Source organism: Heliangelus exortis, chromosome 4 (genome assembly GCF_036169615.1).
Source record: "Heliangelus exortis chromosome 4, bHelExo1.hap1, whole genome shotgun sequence".
Taxonomy (NCBI): Eukaryota; Metazoa; Chordata; class Aves; order Apodiformes; family Trochilidae; genus Heliangelus; species Heliangelus exortis.
Window position 1 is genome coordinate 18,448,290 of NC_092425.1, and position 21,335 is coordinate 18,469,624.

Consider the following 21,335-nt stretch of genomic DNA (forward strand, 5'->3'; position numbering starts at 1 on the left):
GTAATATTAAAATTATTAATATTAAACTTCCATCACTGAGCACTGATGCCACATATTTGACTCAGTAAGATTGTTCGATGATGACATCCACTGATAATTGTGAAAATTCCAATCCTATGAATAGAAGCACTATGGAAGTTCCATTTATTGAAGTGTTACAGTGTTATTTTATCCCAACGTATTAGAATGTTATTAAAAGAGGCCATATGATTAACGTGTAGTGTTCTGCTGAGTGCTTAATTAGGCTAGCAATTTACAAGACACAGGAAATAAAGTAGTTAATTTAGAAAGTTTGCACATGAAAAGTATTGAGTCAATGCAAATCATACACTTAATAGAAGTAAAACCAGATGACATAACCTGTGAAAAAGAGAGACTCAAAATTTTCTTTTTCATGGAACTGTAATGTGAGCAGCATCTTGTCTACTTATTAACAGAACCTGATGACCCCACTTACATGTGTACATATGTTACATATAGGGAAACATGTATTTGAGCATATGTGCAACTTTCTGTAATAAATATTGATAGGAATACCATGCTAAGTATTTGATCTCTTTCCTGAAAGTCCTTACACTGTATTTGAAGAACTACACAATGCTGTTAAATTCAAGTTCAACAAGGAATGTTAATTACATAGAAAGTGGAAGCAAACCACAATGTTTTTCCACTAATACTGTGGTACTGCCTAGGAATTCAATGAAAGAACACAGATGTACAGTGTCATGCAATGTGAAAAATCAGAGACATAAGTAATGCCTCAAAGAACTCTTGTTTTAACAATTAAATAAAATCCTCTGTCACAAAAAGATGCAGAACAGCAACCCATTTGCATATTCCCTGAAACAGTCCTAAAAATAAAAGGTTGGGGGTTGGGTGGGGTGTGGGAGCTTCAGTGCAAGAGAGGAGTAAGAAGGGAAGAAGGATTAGGAAAATGTCTGAGGATCAGGAGCAGAGGTTTGATATTCATAATTTTATTATTATATTTAGACACTTAGACTCTTAGACTTTAAAACACATTGGCTCTATAACACAAAACTCAGTGCAAGACTCAAACCTGTTATTTTTGTTACTTTATTTGCATCTCTGTCTTCAAGATAAATTACTGCACCTAATCACTTAAGAATTACTGCCTGTCCAAATCCTCACTTCTCATCTTCCACACCTTCTGTAAGTAGTAAATTATTTGGACTTAGAGACCTGCTGCGGTGTTAATTGGAGTTATTACACCTCAAACCACACTCATTTCTGACTTGGTGACTAGCTAGGCTAGCTAGTACAAAAATAATACTAAAGTTACATGCTATCAATCCTTATCTCTTTACATATATCTGTATTAAGTAGAACCATATGAGGAATTTAGTCCTCATAAATTATGACAGGAATGATATGTCACCTAAGCAGATATTTTTCATCCTATTGCCTCTCAAAATTGATATGTCCATAATACTAGTTATAATATTAGTTGTAAATTTTTGTGTTAATGTTGTGATAGTGTTAATACAGAAAACGTACAGATATAAGTTACCAGGTGCAACTTTCTGGCAAACCTATGGCAATTTCTGGGATCTTAATGCATATTCATTTTTAAGATTTTCAGTGTTCTTAACACGTGTAAGATAATTAGTTATATGAGACAAAGAGCTTGAACTATGATGTCAGTTTGATCTGCTACCTGTAATCATGACACAGTTTATACATACATCTTCAAGTCTTCAGTTTCCAGCTGTGTAGTCATTCCAGGTTCTAGGGTTCTTCTGAAAGTGATCAGGAGTTAAAAAAATTACTGATTCACATACCAAAATCTTATTTACTAGATAATAGTGAAAATCTATAATGCCCATGTCTATATCCATGCAACTTAACCGAAGGTTATCAGCAGATATCAGTACATTAAGAACATCACACTCTAGGGGCCAAAGCAATCCATCGTGTTATTGAATTATCCAGAAGCTAAGAGACAGTAACAGATAAAAATGAGAGGAATTGAGGGAATATATTAAAAGTGGGAAGCAGAATAAAGATTAGATGCAGCAAGCAAAATGACAAGTTTTAAAATAAAATCCTGAAAAATAGATCAGTAACTTATTCACACGCATATAATTAGTTTTATCTATATCTTTATTATACACATCCATAGGCACATGTACATCCAGATAGGCATGCACACAGCTCTTTCTTATAATGGTTCTTTTAATGGAAATATCACTTACAAGTAAGCCCAGTAATACAATAATGAGCAAATAATAAAGCAGTTCTAGGAAACACAAAGAAATTGCATAAGAACAGAAGTATACTCTTTATGATTTTAATTTTCACTAGACATTCTCTGCTAAAGCAAATAGCTGAATAGTTCCAAAAGACAGAAATATTTTCAAGACCTATTAATGACTAGATTGATGTTATTCAGCTAACTATTGTTATTCTACTAATTTTCATTCACCTTGTCACCTGACTCAGTGTAAAAACAAAACAAAACAAAAAAACAAAAAAACAAAAAAAGCAAAAAATTCATGGAACAATTACTCAGATGCATGAATCTATAGCAAAGTATCCTATCTTACACAATAGGGTATGCCTTAAATATTGATAAAATTGATTCATATTCTGAAAGCAAAATCAATAATAGTGTGTTTCAGGATTCTGTATATATCACGACCAATTTCATTGGCAAAAGAAATTTTTGATTTTTAAAATTTGTGTTAGGGTTGAACTAAGCCATAGTAACAAGCAGTGACACTTTTTTTATATAATGTAAACCACTTTGGCTAGGGACAGTGTTAGAAAGACAGGAGTATTTTATTTCTTCAAAGGTACAACATTTACTTTTATATCTGGCACATAGCAGATACGTGCAGTCTCTTTAGCTCAGGATTCAACTTCTGTGACATTCTCAGAGGCCACACTTAGGTTTTAGGACAGAGTATAGGTACATAGCCTTAGCTTGCCAGATTCAGACTTGTAAAAAAAGTGGGGCCATTCTGAGGTCTTTATAGGTCATCATTCAGTTTGTCCTTGTGAAATGTAACTGAGTGAACATACCTGGGTGCTTACCACAGCACCTTACCTCCTCAGCAACACAGTTCTGGCAGCGAGCAGCAACTCATGCTTCCTCCAACTACTGTACTTACCTTTGGCAATGCAGACTGACACTACTCTTCTCCACCAAAAGCCTTCTGACAAAACTGGATATGGAGCAAAACAAAGGAGCTCTGCAGGGGAATTTCACATTAACAGAAGTTAGATTTAAAAAAGATCCATGAAAGAGCAACAGAACACAGAACTACATATTACCTTCTGCATTACTATGAGTAAAAGGCCATGAAAAGCACTGTCCTTTGGGGATCAGCCCCTGTACAGAGAATGTTACGATCAACACTCGCAATAATGAAATTTCATGTAGTTCATGGGGACAAAAAAAAAAAAAAAAAAGTATTAAAAATTAACCAGGTCGGTGCAGAGTGCCTTTGAAACTCCTAGTTCAATTAAATCTTTAAAATGTAAATCTCAGTCTCTCTCATCAAAAGACTGTACTGGCTTTAACCCTTATTGTCATGCAAGGATTAAGGTCTAATCCTTATTTCACAGTTAGGCTTAGTAACAGATGCTTTATCTGTCTCTCTAGCCAACAGAAGTGGACAGAATCCACTACAGAGGCAGGTATGTGATAAGAAGCCACCAGGAAAGAAAGAAAGCAGCAGTGACAGTGGCTGCACGACCCAGACTAACGGAGAAAGGGAATAAATTGAGGAGTAAGAAACATCACAAAATAAATAAAACATTCTCCTCTGAAATAGCTTTAGGCAACCTCTTCTGTAATGCCCTGCTCTGTAAAAGAAGAACTCAAAGAAAAACATGAAAAGAATAAATGAATTGGAGAAGCAAATGAGAGGAGAAATAGCAGAAAAACAATCTTGAAGGGAAACTTAGAAAAGAGCTTTTATAAACAAAAATTCCCCACACATATTACCCTTCTAATACCAGGAGGTAAGATTTCTGGTCTGATGCTTTTATTACATAACCAGATGTAGCTAGAATAGCCATTCACATTATTTCAGTTTGAGATCAGCTTACTTCATAAAAGTTTAAACAATTATTTTGGTTTCATTATAGCTAAAAGGGTTTTCATGTCACTTGTTTTATTATGCTACAGTAAGTCTCTAGGGAACTGAAGCAGAAGGTTGCTATTCTGTTAACTGATATAATTCATACAATGGTAATTTAAAAACTGAAATTAAAAGAATACGCATGTATGTAGCAGATAGCGGTTTATTGGTTTGTTCTTCATTTGTTATGTGCCTTTAACAGACCTTTATAGCTCAGGTAAGAGCCCTTGAATAAAAAAAAAGGGAATGGATGGTAGGAGAAGACTGCTCTTTCCGCAGGGGGCAGCTGAGCATGCTTGCAGTGGAGACACTTTACAGGTGGCAGGCAAAGGAGGCTGTACGAGTACTGCCAAAGAGCTTCAAGATGCAGTTTAATCAAAGAAAATAAGATTACTGCTGAACAACATGTGAAACAGACAACCGAGTCGCAGAGGAAAAACATCTCACAAGAATTTCCTGCAAGGCCTGAAAGTCACTGAACTGGCTTAAGTAAGACTGCACATGACAGGGTGCTGTAGATAGATGTATATAACTCCCCTTTATTCTCTCCCAATATAGCACTTTGAATTTTTTATATTTAAGAAGGTAATTATTTCAGTTTTATTCCTATAAAGCCTGGCTTTTGTGGGTTAGGGAAGAAAAAATCAAAACAAACTTTACTTCTCTGGAGAACCACTACAGAATAATATTTAGACAAATGCACTTGGACATTCTGGAAAACTCAGGATCCTAACACAACAGCATACCCAAGATAAGGTATCATGACACATCTACATAGTACTAAACAAGTATTATAGGTAAGATCTGAAATTCTTAAACAAGCAAATGATGGCAATTTGAAAACTTGTGAGTGTTTTAACAAAAAAAAAACCCCAAAAAAAAACAAAACCAAAAAACCCCAACCAACCAACCAAAAAACACAGATATTCAAACATTTCTAAAAAAGCACTGCCACAAAGAAATGTCTGACTCCCTGTTAATTATCCACATTGAAAACAAGCCAGATAATAAATTATTCTTACATTTCACCCTGCACTTCTTATACAAGTTTTCTTTCAACCAAATATAAAATTAACTGCAAACAGGAATGCATAAAAAGAAGTTGTATTCTTTCTGTTCACAATGAAGTGTATGAAAAGATATTTTCAAGTAATAACATAGATTTTTATTCATGATGCCTAGTCTTCTAAAAAGAAAAATTTGTAGGCAGCAGGTGCCCGGATGGTGCCGCCCCGCCTGTGCCAGCTGGAGCTAGCCCAAATGCGCATGCCCGGGTTAGGTAGGGTGTGGCTTCCGGAGAAGATTCCAGAGCCGGACGGATCAAAGTTAGCTCCCTGATACAAGCCCGAACCGACACTAGCTTGACTGACTCTGTTCATGAACCGAGCTATCGCCCACGGCGAGACTCATCTCACGCAACATCTGGTGGAGAATGTGAGCAACAATTTCGGTTTAAACCGTCTCCCCGAGCGTTTTGTCCGAAAGTGACCCTTCTCCACAGACCGTTTGATACCCCGAAAAATTCGGGTAAGAGAAACCCTTTTCTTTTTTTCGACATCGACATCAGTAAAACCGATGATGGAATCCTATGCAAGCAAACCTACCGGCACCGCCGTTGCCGAGCAGACTGTAACCCAAGCGGAAAAGCAGGAACCCTTCCGCTACCCGGGTCCCGAAACCGCCTGGAACCTCCGGGGGGAGGTGCATAGTCTGCTGGCAAGTCTCCGCTATAAGGAGACCAACGGCGACATTATTGGTGCGGACAACACCTGGCGGGTCGTTTGCAATCTACTAGTTCTTATGAAAGCCGAAATAGAAGTGGCAATTGCCACCGCCGCAGCCCCATTATGAAAGACTGAGGTATTTCCTCTGAAGGAAATGCCCACTGCGTCCCCCTCGGCACCACCCTTCGAGGGGGGGGAGCCCGGGGGAACGCCGACCGTGACTCCATCGGCGCCGCCCTCCGAGGGGGGGGAGCCCGAGAGAACGTCGAGCGTGGCCCCGTCGGCACCGCCCTCCGAGGGGGGGGAGCCCGAGAGAACGCCGACCGGGTCCCCGTCGGCGCCACCCCTGGAGGAAGTCGAAACACCGGAAAACGAAGGGGTGGAAACCGTGGCTTGCAGCACTTCCGGCTGCTGCGGAGAGCAACCCCCGGCGCCGCCCCCGGCCCCACGGAAGGCTGCAAAGATAAAAGCAGCCCCTAAACTAAAGTGGCTGTACGAGGGATTCCTTAACCCCAAGCTCTTTATGTTTCTACTCCTGTTCCTTGTCTCTGGTCCTCCTGCCATACACTGCTGGGAAAAGCCCAGCTCCATCATCCTGTTGATCACCCCCAGGAGCCTGCAGGCTTCGCAGATGATGCCTTTAACCCTCAGCTTCTGCAGCTTCGTCGTCTTCACCAACCTCTCCCTGGAGACCAGCACCACCTGCTCTGAACAACGAGGCACCTCGCAGCTAAGATCTTCGCGTATTTGTCATCTTTTCCCCCAAAAAAAAAAAAAAAAAAAAAAAAAAAAAAAAAAAAGTAGGGGGAAATGTAGACAGCAGGTGCCCGGACGGTGCCCACCCCGCCTGTGCCAGCTAGGGCTAGCCCAGATGCGCATGCCCGGGTTAGGTAGGGTGTGGCTTCCGGAGAGAATTCCAGAGCGGGATGGATCAAAGTGAGCTCCCTGATACAAGCCCGAACCGACACTAGCTCGACTGACTCTGTTCACGAACCGAGCTCGCGCCCACAGCGAGACTCATCTCACGCAACAGGCTTAACTCTATTTTTTGACTTGTATTCAGCCTCATTTTTTTTTTAAGAATTCTGTTCTTTTTAATCTAAATTAACACTTACTTTTTCTATTCAAAATACTGCTCCTTTCTACTCAGAGTCAAACCTAAGCTATTTTCACTGAAAATTTGTCAATTAGAAACAACAGATATCCTACAGATATACTAGATACATTCCCTATAAATCTAAAGTCAATCCTGTGGAACCTTCCATTATTTGAGTAAAATTTTATCAAAAGATACATATAGGCTCTTGCCATCTTTGCCACTAGGTCTGGGATTTTGGTTCCAGTCAAACAGCCCATCTCCCAGCATGGAAAATCAAAGAATCTTAAAATCAAACTAAAATTTTTCTTTTTTTATTTGGGGTGGAGGAGGGTGGGTGGAGATGCTTGCCAGTTTCGCTATTTGTGGCCCTTTCTTCTCCAGTCTCTCACCTTGTTAAAAACTCTTGTAATATGCCACACACTTGCCAGATACCACAGCTGGGAGGAGGTAGGATGCTCTGCTGTGCCAGAAGCCATCCTCCTTGTTACTCAGTTTTTCTTTATTCCATTTCAGCCCTAAATTCTTTCCAGACTATGTAGAAACCTCGAAGTGACAACTTCCTTGTGTTTCCTTCTCTTTTATATCCAAACCTGCCCCTATCACAACTAAACAGTTTCTACTAGTTTCAGTCTAATTAGGATCAACATCCTTGTTCAGTCAAAACTTGCAGTAAGATTTTTCCCATCTGCCATTTTTTTGATACCGTTACGATCCGAGTTATTATTTATATTTTGTTTGCGAGGAAAATTCACCCACTACTCATAGACGACGCGTGAATTTACAAAAATAACAAGGCTTTATGATTTAAACAAGTTACAAGGATTTATTTAGGATTTATACAATTAGTTACTTTGGAGAGAAGAGTCGTTAAGAAGAGAAAAGAAGGAGGGAGTGTTTAAGATGTTATCACCGTCCGCCGGCCCTGGCCTCTGGCTGTAGTCGGGTGCATAGGGTCTGTCGCTCCTGCCGCTTCTCTGTCCCGTAGCTGAAGCCCAAGTACCGAGAGAGGGGGGGTCTAGAAGAAAGCCGCCCCTTCTCCTTTTCTTCTGGGGTTTTTATATACAGCAAAAAGAAGAGGGGACTCTTTTTTGCATAAGTCCCTGATACACACAGACTTCCAGACTTCCCGGAGATGAGCCATCCTTATCTTTTTGTCTTTTTGGTGTCCTGCTACTTTCATTGTCTCCACCATGCACCAGGAGGCGACCTGATAAGCATTCTTATCTTTTAGGTGTCTGTCAGGCATATGGTGAGGTAAACATATGTTAATTGACAAAATGTTGCAACATAGCAGGGAGAAAGGAACAAAAAAAGATTGATTCAAGAGACATATTTTTATATTTTTAAAGTGTTTACATCACATACATTGTCAGGTATATCACAATCCTTGCTCCTTGGTAATGAAAATTATGTCAGTTTAATTTGCACTTCATTATGTTATTATTTATGATTAAAAGATATGATGCCACAAGAGATGTTTTAAAAAAATCAAAGAAACAAAGGTAAAATAATAAACCATATAATAATATCAAATGAGAAATTACAGAGTTTCAATAAACACCCTTTAGCTGAAATTCTTATATCTCTATTATATCTGAAAATAATGAGACTCAAAGTAGAAGTTCTAGTTGTGTGGAAGAGGAAAGATTGAATTTCTGGAAATTTTATGCAGAATAAATCTGCAGCTTATACACACTTATAGTCTAAGGGCCTAGATGCTGGTGAAAAGATAAGACAGATTTCAGTTTGACTGATATGTAACATTGCTTGTAGAAAAAGGAAAAAAAAAAAAAAAAAGAGAGAGAGACTGATATGAGGCAGTGGGGATCCAGCAGGGAGCACAGAATCTTTTGAAGCTACTGAGTTTCAGGTCACAGTTGGACATCAATAAGACTGAGAAGAGGGGAATATGGTGTTCATACTAATATGAAGCTGTAGAGAAATGGGTTTTTTGTAACAAAAGAAATATTTTGGTGCATTTCACTTCTACATTTTCACTGCGGTTTTCTAAAGCTTGTTAAATTCTCAGTTCATTAAGTCTATCGTTACCCACATAATTCATTGATATAGACTTCTGTTTTGTCTATTTTTTCCTCTGTTTTAAACACGGAAATCTGTCACTCCAAATCATCTCCTTGATGACTGTTTCAGCATTTCTCAGTACCAGCCCTTATGCTTGAATATCAGGAACATGATTTGAACACCAGCAACTAGATTCAGCACTGCCATTTATTTCTCAGTTAATGTAACCAAAGGAAACATTCCTTAGCTTTGAAAATACACTGTGGTCTGACACCATCTTCCACCAGAATTCTAAGTTAAAAGGTTATTATACTTAAAGTAGAATTTGGTACAGTCAATTCCCAGAACTGTTATTTAAATTCTTCTGCAAATTGCGTGTGTGTTAGGGCTTTTTACAGGCAGACTTCTAACATATGCAAAGGAAAACTGAGATCCATTTTTAAGCTTTCTACTTATTGTTGGGAATGAGGACATTCTCTCTATCCCCTGCAGAGTAGCACTTCATCTTCTTTCAGCACTCAGACAGTTTATTGTACTCAGCATTTATTGTCGAAGCATAAATAAAATTACTTTTTAGAAGAACCCTATATAGCATAGTGGAATAATAATAATGAACTATAGTCCAGATGGCATCAAGATGTGAGGCATTAAAGGACATCTCATTCATCAGCAAGTACTGTACATTAGGTTCCCAGTTTATTCTCTACTTAAATCTAAAATCATGTTCCTATAGCAACTCTGTGAATAAACAGATACGCCTGAAAGAGTTATCTATAAGTAAAGATTCTTGCCTAAAAAGATATACATTGCAATTTAAAATATCTTTGGACAGCAGCTTCTGTTTAAGCATTGCCAGAAAATCCCCTTTTTCCTTTCCCTGAGTGGAACTGCAGTCCCTATCTTCTCCTAAAATGCCAGGAGCTTTACTAATATGCACAAGCATCTCTATCTCTGCCTCACTAGGAGTAATTTTGTTATTTAAAACCCAACTTCACCAATTTCAGATGGAAAGAAAAGCAGATACTTGATCACAGTATAGAAAATGAAAGTCTGGACTACATTTCCCAAGATCCTTAGGAAACATTTTCACTTCATGAAACATCTAAAAGATAATTTCATCATGAAAATATAGTGATGACAAGTCAGAAATTGAACGATTTTGTTGTCTTTAAGAGTAATCTTCCCAGCAAACTGAACTAGTCTCCCTTCCTTCATCATACTTCCTCAAAACACTAGGAGATTATTATTATTAGGAAGGATTTAGATATAATATGTAAGGAAATTAAAGATTTATGGAAGTGAAAAGCAATGGCACACATACCAAAACTTGAGATTACAAGAGACTCTGGAGCTGTCATGTGTTCCGTGAGTTAACCTTGAGTTCTTTCAGAATAGGCACACATGCCAACCCACAATATCAGCTGCTACACAAAAAAGTCAGAATGAGTTGATCTTTTGAGTTTTTATAAATGCCACAGATATTTTGACAGATTTTTAAAAATTCAATCCCAAGAAAGAATCAGTCATTTTAAATTTTAAAATCTTCAAACAATTTTTCCCAGAGCATGAAGAAGATTTTAAAGTGAAATAAATATTTTGTCACTGAAAAATTAGTGACAGGCCCTGAGAAAGTGACTTCATTTTCCTCTGTTAACAGGACAGTTATATTCTAGAGCAGTATTAGATCAATGAAACTATAAATTCAAACAGCAGTCTTGGAAGTGTGAAAGACATTCTTTGATCCATTCTTTGGGACTCTGGAAAACATTTCCCAATTTGCCATTTAACATATCAATCCGGGTGCTCAAAGAGCTCTCTGTAAATGCTGCTTTGTAATTTCTAGGATCACAAGAAAATACAGTATTAAAACATGATTTTGAACAAGTCTCAAGAACATTTTAGTGTCTCTTATGGTGATCTTGCTGGCAACATCACAGTTCTTATCTTAGAAATATATGACAGTTCTTGTCTTAGAAATATTTATAGCTAAACAAAGCAAATTATTTTGAAGCACAACCACTTGCTGTTTGAGAGAAATTTTAGCAAATTTACACTATTATGGAGATCTGAAACAACTAAATTTTTAACTAACAACACAGATTTTTAATAAAATTTAATATCCTTGTCTTCATTCTCCACACTAGATACAAGAAATTGTGCTTCTTAAGAAAAAGACAGTCTGCTTCTTCAAACGTTGCAGCAGGTACACAGAGAGTAGGCAGGTCATTTATAGCTTTGGTTATAGCACACTGGGATAGGGGTTATGAACAAAGTTTTCTGTCACCTACTTCTCAGAATTAGTTAGTATTTCTCCAGACATAGAGCTCCTACAGAGGGCTTCACAGAGACTGCTCCAGGTTATAGCAAAAAAATGAAATATTAGGATACAGCTATAACACCAATAATGTTAATTTCTGCATAGTTTGGAACTTTACTCTGACGCACACTCAGCACTGGTTTTATACTACCCCAGCCTCACTGATTTCAATATGGTCAGTCGTGACTGACCTGGAACAAGTCAGATAAGACTCAACCATTTCACTGTATTTCCTTGGCAACAAATCAAAATATCAGTATTCACTATCTTCAGTCTCAAGATAGAATTAAAATTTGAGAGCCATCTGACCCTCAAACCAAAGCAAAATCCACAATGAAAATTCCTCATTTTGCCTGATTTTACATTTCCCATGGAACAGTAGAAGTCTGCCTAATATTAACTGCTAATGAAAGCAACAAAGTCTTTTTAAAAAAAGCAACCAATATTGCCAAATGCCAGAGACTGCAAAGTACCCTCAGGTGAATAAATCAGGAGATGCAAAAATCTTATGCGATGCTAAGCAAACTATTTGGCAATTAGGAATGAGTACTACTACATAGGAAATGTTTTTTACAATATTCAGGGCAGCACCAGGTTCATCAGTCTTTCAATGACTCAGATGTTGAACAGATATTCTACCATGTAAATAATCCATCAGAATAATATTTGAAAGAAGCCCTAGGAATAAAAAAGAAGATTATAATTAGAGGAAAAGTGAAAAATAAAATGTTATCACACTTCAGAGTTCTGCATTCCTCATGGTTATACTGGAAAACAATCTGGACCACACACAGAAATAACCTCTCAAGATCAGCAAATCATGCACTACTCCTTTAAAAATCTACCTAATAAATTAAGCATGAGGATCTTCAAGCTCATTAAAAGTACTCTATCCCCTAAGGATCAACAAAGCTGGTTCACCCCAAACTACTAAACATCTTCCTGGGATGATAAACCTCTGTGCTAAATATTGACTTGCATCAGACACACGCTACATGAACTGTGTAGCACAGATTTTATTTGAAATCCACTTATTTGAACTCATCGACTAAGTCAAGACAGAATTACAACAACATGGCATTTAATCAGAAGTTGTTGATCTTTCTTTTTTAGGCTTTACTAGTTTCCTTCTGCTTCTGTGGACTTCATGTTAATGTTCTAACTTGCATAAGGATTATTCAGCCTTTCATCAGGCCATTATGGGTGGGGAATTAAGAGTTTTAGAACTCACAGCACATTTTCATTTTCAGCCAGGATTTGGATAAGGAAATCACAAAAAGACTTTGTATTAAACAAGACCAGAAGCAGCAGAACATTTAGAATATTTCTATGCATTTTTGTATTCTCTTTTGGAACCAGCCATTTGTTTCATCCTAATCCAGCCACATCAAGCAAGTATACTCTGAAGACTGTTCCTGTAATGGATAAGGTATTCAAGCTAATGATAGATATGCTGGAACTCTAGTCAAACATTGAAGACAAAATGTAATCTGCCATGTTTCTTAGCAAAAGGGGTTTGGAGAGGGTCAGGATTATGATTTTTAAACAATATTCATATGCAGAAGATATCTCAAATATAGAATTGCTCTCTTGTTCTGGTAGCTGTTTTTATCCCTTATTTATGGGAAAGTTAAAGAGATAGATATGCAATTGCCTGAGGGATGCTATGATACTGTAGCATACTGTCAGAATTTAAGAAATTTAATAGAAACTAACAGCAAACTATTAATGCAGGGTGTGAAGAAGGGGGAAAAAACCAAATTCGGTGATCTGGCTGACACTCTTTGCTAGAATCATCATTAGACACCTAGTTTGAAGAAAGGACAGGTTTGAACAATACTGTTAAAACTCATGAGAGTGTCTGTATTGAGAAGCCCCAGCAGACCATGATGCTTTACTTGCTCCCCTTTGGTTAAAGCCACCACCACTACTGACTGTCAGCCTGCCTGTCAGCACCCAGCAGCTTCTCCATACCACTACTGCACAAAGATTTATGTGATTCAATTCGTCTAGTACCTGTTGTGAGCTGCCCTTATCACCTCCAGCCAGTAACAACAGTGAACAGGGAATAGCCTGAAAGTGGCACCGTCAAACAAGAGGCTGCCAGGCTCGCATATTCCATCAAATTATGAAATACAGGCATTTGACACTCAGGCCACATGTTCAGTTCAACTCCTGTCCTGATAAAGATTTCCAGTTCTCAGACCATCCATGTGAAAATGCAAACATAGATATGGTAGGGAGATTAAGTAAACAAGAACAGAATTTACAGTTCTACATAACTGCTATACCCATAAAAAGATCTCCATCAAGGGCAAAACCATGTTACTAGAACACACAAATACTTAGACTACATATATATATATATAGACTACATACAATACTTAGACTACATTTTTATAAAGAGATAGAACATACCATCATGTGCTATTGCTCAATGGGAAAGTTAAAGAAAATTCCAGATGTCCACATATCTGATACTCTGCCCTCATTAAGATACAGAGGAAATCACAATTTAAATGGAATCAGCATATCTAGTTCTTAGTATTTAAAATAATTAAAAAAACAAACAAACAACTTTGAGAAGCACTGCAACATGTCAATTAAAATGTTTATATAAAAGATATGTACCGTTCCAAGGGGAACGAAGAACTATGCTTCTGTTAGTCTCCAGAGTAGTAAAGCCTTAAGAGTAATCACTTACATTTTTATATTAATTGGAGTCATCACATAAGCATCTGTGATAAGACGGATGTTGGAATACTTTTTACATTCAGATATCCATTGAAGAGGGGATTGAAAATACCAGAATATATAACACTCTGATGCTAACAGTTGTATAGGCAATATAAAGATGTAAGATAATGCTTTCACAAGTTTAATATTTAAACAAAATAGCCTTGCCAGTGTGGACCAGACATAAATATCAAACACGGCAATTTCACTATTCACATACACATACACATACAAAAGGTGAATATATATTTGCCACTATTAATGTCAACCTGCTTCTCCAAAGAATAAAATATAGTTATGTCTAACTATATGTTTAAAAAGTAAATCATAACTTTTGGATATTTTCAATCAAATATATCTATTAATCTTTTCATTCAATTCAAATGAAGCTATAACAAGCATACATACAGATACCATAGGATGAACCACTGCATGATAAAATGATTTCATCTTCTTTCCATAAAATAGCATAAATATGTATCAGTATTTTCAAATAGTGACTGAGTTAGTCTTAGTGTAAATCTCTTTGTAGACATTCCTAGAATTCAGTATGCAACGACAGTGGTAATTCCAAAATAGATGTACTAGGAAGGAACACAATTATTTAATTTTGCCTGGAAGGCAGTAGATAGCACATTAATAAAGCACATAAATAAAGTTTCTATTTAATTTTGGAATAAACTTAGCTGACTGTGACTAGTTAAAATTAGCATGCTTATTCTTTCCAGGCAAGTAGTTTCTGAAATAGATTTTCTACTAGAAACACAATTCCAGTTCAACACTTACAGAATTTCACTGGAGAAAAAAAAAAGTCTGCACTCTGGGGCATACAAAGTAAAATCTACAAGTAAACATACTACTTATTTTAAAGCTGCATATTTTTACATATTCTTATTGCCATTTATAAAGTGTGGAAAAGTATGTAACATATTAAAACATGGTACTAAGTACACCAAAAGAACTCCATTCAGTTTCAAAAGCAACTCCTGCATTCCCTGTCACTTAGCAGTATGATTATTTCCTGTTTACAGAACTGTTCTAGTGACAGGAATATTAATTTTCAGAAACCTATATTTAAAGAACAAACGCTTAGGATTCTAAAAAACCTTTTAAATCTTTAAAGAAAAAACAGGAAGCTTCTGTACAAAAAGATTTTTAAATACACCTGAAAGCTGCTTTTACAGACTTTGTTCTAGTTGTTATATATTTATAGTAATGACTATAGCCTATTCTCCCTTCTAAAGTACGTAAGCTCCTTTCCTAAAGCATGGTAAAGCTAGACACTCTAGACTGTATCCCTGTTTACCCAGGGAAAAGTCTCTGTAACTCAAGGGAGGCTTTGTACAGTCAGATTGTAAAGATTTTGCCTCTTTTATAACTCAGACTCACAGGTTACCTAATACATAAGCAGTATCTGGATTATGCAGTCAAAAGCACAGACATATCTAGCAAAGGAAATGTGTGTGAAAGAATCACGGAGCCTAAGTTATCCAATAGGAAAGGGAATAGAATCTAAATTTCCTGGTACAAGCTAGGATAAGCTTTAAGTTTTCTACTCTCTTAAATACCTTACTGCAATATCTGTCTTGATAGTATTTAGAAAACCAACAAGGTTCGCTATGCTCTTAGCTGTTGGTTGTTCAGAAAAATAGCAAGGTGTGATTATATCAGATATGTATAATCATATATCAGACTTCGTAGTCACATGGCTGGTGTGTACTCAGCCTGATAGTCTCTGTGTGCTCTGTCCAGACATTACTCAGAAGCAAGTTCCACATTTGTCGCTACAAGCGAGGGATACAACAGCAATTAACATCTCCAACAATTGGTTAAGGATCAAATAGATCACATGCATCGATGTTCAATAGATGTAACAGATGAGGACTGATTTTAACATTATTATATAATGTCTAACTATACATTAAAAATAAAAAAAAATAATTAAAAAAAGTCAGCCTAATTAATCAAAGAATCATCATAGCTGGAAAGAACCTTCAAGATCACTGAGTCCAGCTGTCAGTCCTACACCACCCTCAAACACTAAATCATCTCCAGAAGCACCACATCTACCTGTTTTTTTAATACCTCCAGGGATGATGAATCCACCACCTTCCCCAGGCATCTGTTATAATGATTCACTGCTCTCTCGGTGAATAAAATTTTCCTAATATCCAATCTGAACCTTCCCTGGTGCAACTTTAACCCATTTTCCCTGGGGAGAAGAGGCCAACACCCACCTCACTAAGTTAGTTCATGGAAGTGTGAGTGCTCATTGGCAGTTGCAGCTAAAGGATTCTTATTCAATAATTCTTTGAGACTTGAATAGATTCCCAGAGAACAACTCTAGAATAATAAAACCTATTTACACAACTGCCATTTCTCCTACTTGGTCATCTACAAGCTACCTTTCATTTTTGTCTGTAGCTGCCTGAAAGTTAAGATCCTATGAAAATATGATCCAGGGACAAAGCTAGATTTTTTAAAGTTTTGAAAAACATCTTGTACATCAATCAGGAATTTGCCTAGGCATAACCAACAGAAAGACTAAGAAAAGCAAAATATATAAAAATCTATCCCTTTCCTGGCATACCTTCAATGAATCAGGTATTAAAATGAAGGAAAGGCCAACTTTCTTGCAATAATTAGGAGATAAAGATTCTATTGTAAAATACAGATGGAGAAGAAAGAAAAAGTGGTTTATATTAAAGTACAATCTAAGAACACTCACCTGTGAAATGGAAGATGCAAAATCACTTGCCTTTCCCTCCTGAGGTAATTCAAATCCAGCTTTAATGACACATCCTCATCATCAAATTGTAGCATTCTCTGGGTAGGACAGTCTTCATTCCTCCCACCTAATGTTAAGAAAATAAAACGCCCCACCCACACTCCAAAACAGTCAAAGCTAATTCTGGTCTCTCTTCTCTGACTTTTTCCCAAGCAGTTCAGTGATTCAATTGTGATGCTTTTGACACCCTGTACTCGGTGATCCCCTCTTGTGCCCTCCTTGGCCAAGTCAATTACTTGATTATTCTCTGTTACATATTATCTGCTCATTTTCTATTTCCTTTCTCTTACATCTTTACATTCTCTTGCATTCTCTACTGGATTGTAAAATTACAGTTTCAAACATCAATGACTTCTTCGTACATCAAATATTCAAGAACCAAAAGTACCAATTAGTTTTTCTCTCACTGATTTTAATATCCTTTCACAACTGCTCCTAAGCATATTGTACAGACCATAATGGACCTCCTGAGGTACTATAAACATGCACATGCTGGAAATAATACAACATGAATTCATCATCAGTTAGTGGACACATTTTCTGAAAAATTAGGCATATCCCTTTCTAGCCTAATTTTTTAATAGGTTCCTTCAATTTTTAAAATATCTTTTCACCCACGAACAGAAAAGCTTAGTCAAAATTCTACCAGTGTAATAAAACACAAAGCCACTTGAAGCAGCCTTCATAGATCAGAAAAAAAATCTCACTAGCCCAACACAACTTTCAAAACAATGTTCATTAATAGACACTTCTAGAAGTACAATGATGTTTATATCTTTTTATATAATGTAGCCTTATTATTCAAACTAACTCAGCCTATCCCACCCTAGTAAATTCCTGTGAGCCCCCTTGCCTCCTTTTAAAGGGGGAGGAAGTGCCATCTGCCTCTTATCAAGCAACAAGTTTGTAGATTAAACACTACAGTTACTAATTATGCAATTTCACATTGCTTTCAGTAGTCTCAGATGAGGTCTATTTGATTCTGCAAATTGTTTACTACATTCCTGAGTAAATACCTCTTCTATTGCAGATCATTTGAGGCTATCATTAGGCGGAATCTAGCTGCTATACATTAACAATGGATTGAGTAACAACCACAATGATTTAGTTTTGTGTGTTATGGCTAATTCTACACATAAGTGCTCTATCAGTTTTCCTCTGGTAGTATCTCTATGACTTAAAGAAGTTTTGGGAGGTGGCAGGATCATGACCATAGTAAACTGCTACTCAAACCTCTTTTCATTTGACTTAAATACAGCACCATAATCTTAGCCTGCCCTTTTGCTGTTTTCTGTGTTCAAACAAAATTTTCACTTTCAAATATATGGTATTTTTCTCACAACAGAAATTTGCTTAATGATGCTGGAATGTTTTTTCCTCATGCTCCAAAAAGTTTGCTGTTATCTGTGAGCATTTTAATTATTTGCCCCTTCTAATTCTGTCCTAAAAAACAGTAATCTGTTCATATCCACTACTGAACCAAACAGCTGTATTATTCCTACAAAGTTTTTGAATTTAACTCTATTACCATTGCCATTTATAAAACTTCTCACAGAACTACTCTTTTCATAACTGCATCTAAAACTAGGTCTTGTGTACTGCTCAAGGCTAAAATCAAGACACACCGCTATTTTCTGTTCCATTACCAGCAACCATGAAAAGCAACATTTATGAAATCTGAATGTCTGCATCATTGCCCATTAGAACACTCATCCAGTGAAAATAAGCACTTCACATAATACTAAACATCTGCATTTCATGCTTTTTAAATAGCACAACTTTCTTTGCTTATATGAACTGCATTTCAAAGCAAACAGATACAACAAAAATCACAGTACTCTAGGTTACACTGAGAACAAAACCACAAACCCTAAATGTCACATGTATATTTAAGCCTTCTAGAGTGAAGTAAGATTTTTAACCAGTGTTTCACATTAAAGCTCTAGTATGACATGAGCTAAAATATTATGAACAATCGTGATGTTATCAAAAACTGATCCCACAATTGAGGCGACTGCCTGTTTCCTTCAAGAAGCAATAGCAATCCCACACACATTTTAAATAAAATAATATGAATAATTGTCTAGGTTAGAGGAACCAAGTGGCATTGCTTTACCAAAAAGAGAGAGGAAAGTGTTATTATAATGCAGCTCATAGAGTAGATGGAAGCACTGCCAGTTTTACAGACATTTTCAGATAAAACGTATTTCCAAATCAAATCTACTTTTATATATTTTCAACATTGACTGCACTCTCTACACATACAACTAGCCTAGTCTGTCCTAACACCAAAGTCACCTAAATCCTGCAGAAATACAAACCTTATTATAATGGACTGGAAAGTATCCTAGGTTTTAAAAACTATCTTTGATTTCACTGAAAGTAAGACAGCAGGTATCCTGTGACAGAAGAAATTACCTAAATTATAATAAATGTGTTATGTCTTTTCCAGAAACATAAACATAAACATGCAAGCCTCAAAAATGCCTCCTAGAAAAGAACTATAGAAAAGTATAGATGGACAGGGAGTCTTCATAAGAGTTTTGATATGCTTTTAGTAACCATTTTGTATAACTTCAACAACAAACAGCATCTCCTAAATTTTTAGAGCACAACACCTCATAGTTTGCTTTCCATTGCTGTTGCTGATGATAACAGTAACCTAAACCACAAGAATTTGAACATTAGCACTCAAAATTAAAATAAATAAATAAATAAATAAACACTTCACAAAAATACTTTAAAACTCAAAGAATTTAGAGTTTATTTGAAAATCATACCAACCTAATGGCAGGTCACATACCAAGGAGAGTCACAATCAAATTGATTCCATCTTCTGTTCAAGTCGCATCATGTTTTCAGAGACAGAGAGGAGCAAAGCTGTAACATCTATGTCACTTTACCACTCTTTCTCTATGTCACAGGCCACTCTTTCCTTAAGAATTTTTTCTTTCAGAAGGTGTCTTGAACGGACAGCATAATTTTAGGTAATAACCCTTACCTGCTCAGCACCTACAATTTCCTGCAAATCTAATAAGCACATGGCTTTGGTATTTGGAATCTTTCTTCATGCAGACACAATTCTCATACACCTGCTTCTTCGTACATGCAGGGTTTTCTATTTTTAAGAAACTGGATCCCATCACATGTGTACAGAAGTGCTGAGAAGTTTTTAAAAAAACAAGCAAACAAAAAAAAAAACCCACTCCACAAAGCCAGGCAAGCCAACCCACTGCCTCAGGAGAAGAAAAACCTAAGCCAGAAAGTTGGCCTTACTGAGTAGGACACTATATTGAACTGGCTGTGGAAAAAAATACGTTGCAATTATTTCAGAAAAAGATGATGTTTGAGTGTTTGCTTGAGTGCTTGAGTTGTTAAGGCATGTAGGCTTGGGTTTAGGTGCCTGAACACAAATAATATGAGAAATTGCTGGACATATTCAATAACAGAGTAAGAATATGAAAACAGTTGCAAATTGCACTGACAGCAATGTATGGATTTCACAGGTGGTTAAGGGAGAGTTAAAGGGAGAATTAAAGGGAGAGTGGTTAAGGGAGAGTTAAAGGACAGAATTGAGCAAACCTCCTAGATAATTACAGGGGAACAATGGAGACCTTCCAGGCAAGGGACTTTTACAAAGTCAGTGGTAGCTAGGTACAACTGGGACCTATGGGACAAGATGCTAATTTTGGGAAGACAAGGGTGGAGAGAAGATGTTCCATAAGGAACAAGACCAGCAAAATTGTCAGAAGCTGGGGAACAAGAGACCTGATACATGTAAGCAAGCTACTGGTCAGTGTGCTTGTCTGGCTCATGTTCAACTGGAGATGAAACTGGCCAGAACTCTGTGGTGAAATAGTGTTTTTTCAAATACATTAATGGCAAAAGGCAGTGTAGAAACAACATTGCTCCTTCACAGGATAAGGATTGTCACCTCACTAACAGGGATATAAACAAAGCAGAGGTATTTAATGCACTCCTTGCCTCTGTCTTCAACAGATGATGGATTCAGGGGACTTCAACACCCGGAACTGGAGGACCAGGATCAGACCTCAGCTGATTCTGAGCTTCTACACGACCTGCTGCTACAGTTAGATCCCTAAAAGTCCATGAGGCCTGATGGGATTTATCCAAGAGTCAAACAAATTCCACTGATGTAAATTTTTCCACATCAGAAGCAGAACTTCATCCCTAATAAAGACCTATTCTTTTCTGTTAATTCAAAGGAACTTCTAAGATCTACATTAGTCTCAAGTCAGAAACAAGAGTAAAAATTATGCACCTATTATCCACCTGAACACCACTTTTAAACAATAAATACATTCATAATTTTAGAATTATTTAAATTAGCTCTTTGTATGCACCATATTTCCTAATGCATACTAATTCAGTGTTCAGGTGAGTCAATGAAAAAGCAGTAAAGTGTCAAAACATTTATGACATAGCAAACAGGAAACCTGTACTTCACACTTCACTCCAGGCTTGATAAATAAATTACTTCTACAGCAACTGTTGTAAAATAGTTTTGTTTACATATGTTTAT

At 36.9% G+C, this 21,335-nt stretch overlaps 1 protein-coding gene across 1 annotated transcript in view; it reads right to left on the bottom strand.

The window, feature by feature from the left end:
• Positions 1-21,335, bottom strand: part of GPM6A (glycoprotein M6A) — a 156,242-nt gene that overhangs the window by 128,398 nt on the left and 6,509 nt on the right. Inside the window, exon 2 of the mRNA XM_071743220.1 lies at positions 3,132-3,212. The gene's annotated coding sequence lies outside the window, so the exon portion shown is untranslated. The remainder of the gene's footprint in view (positions 1-3,131; positions 3,213-21,335) is intronic.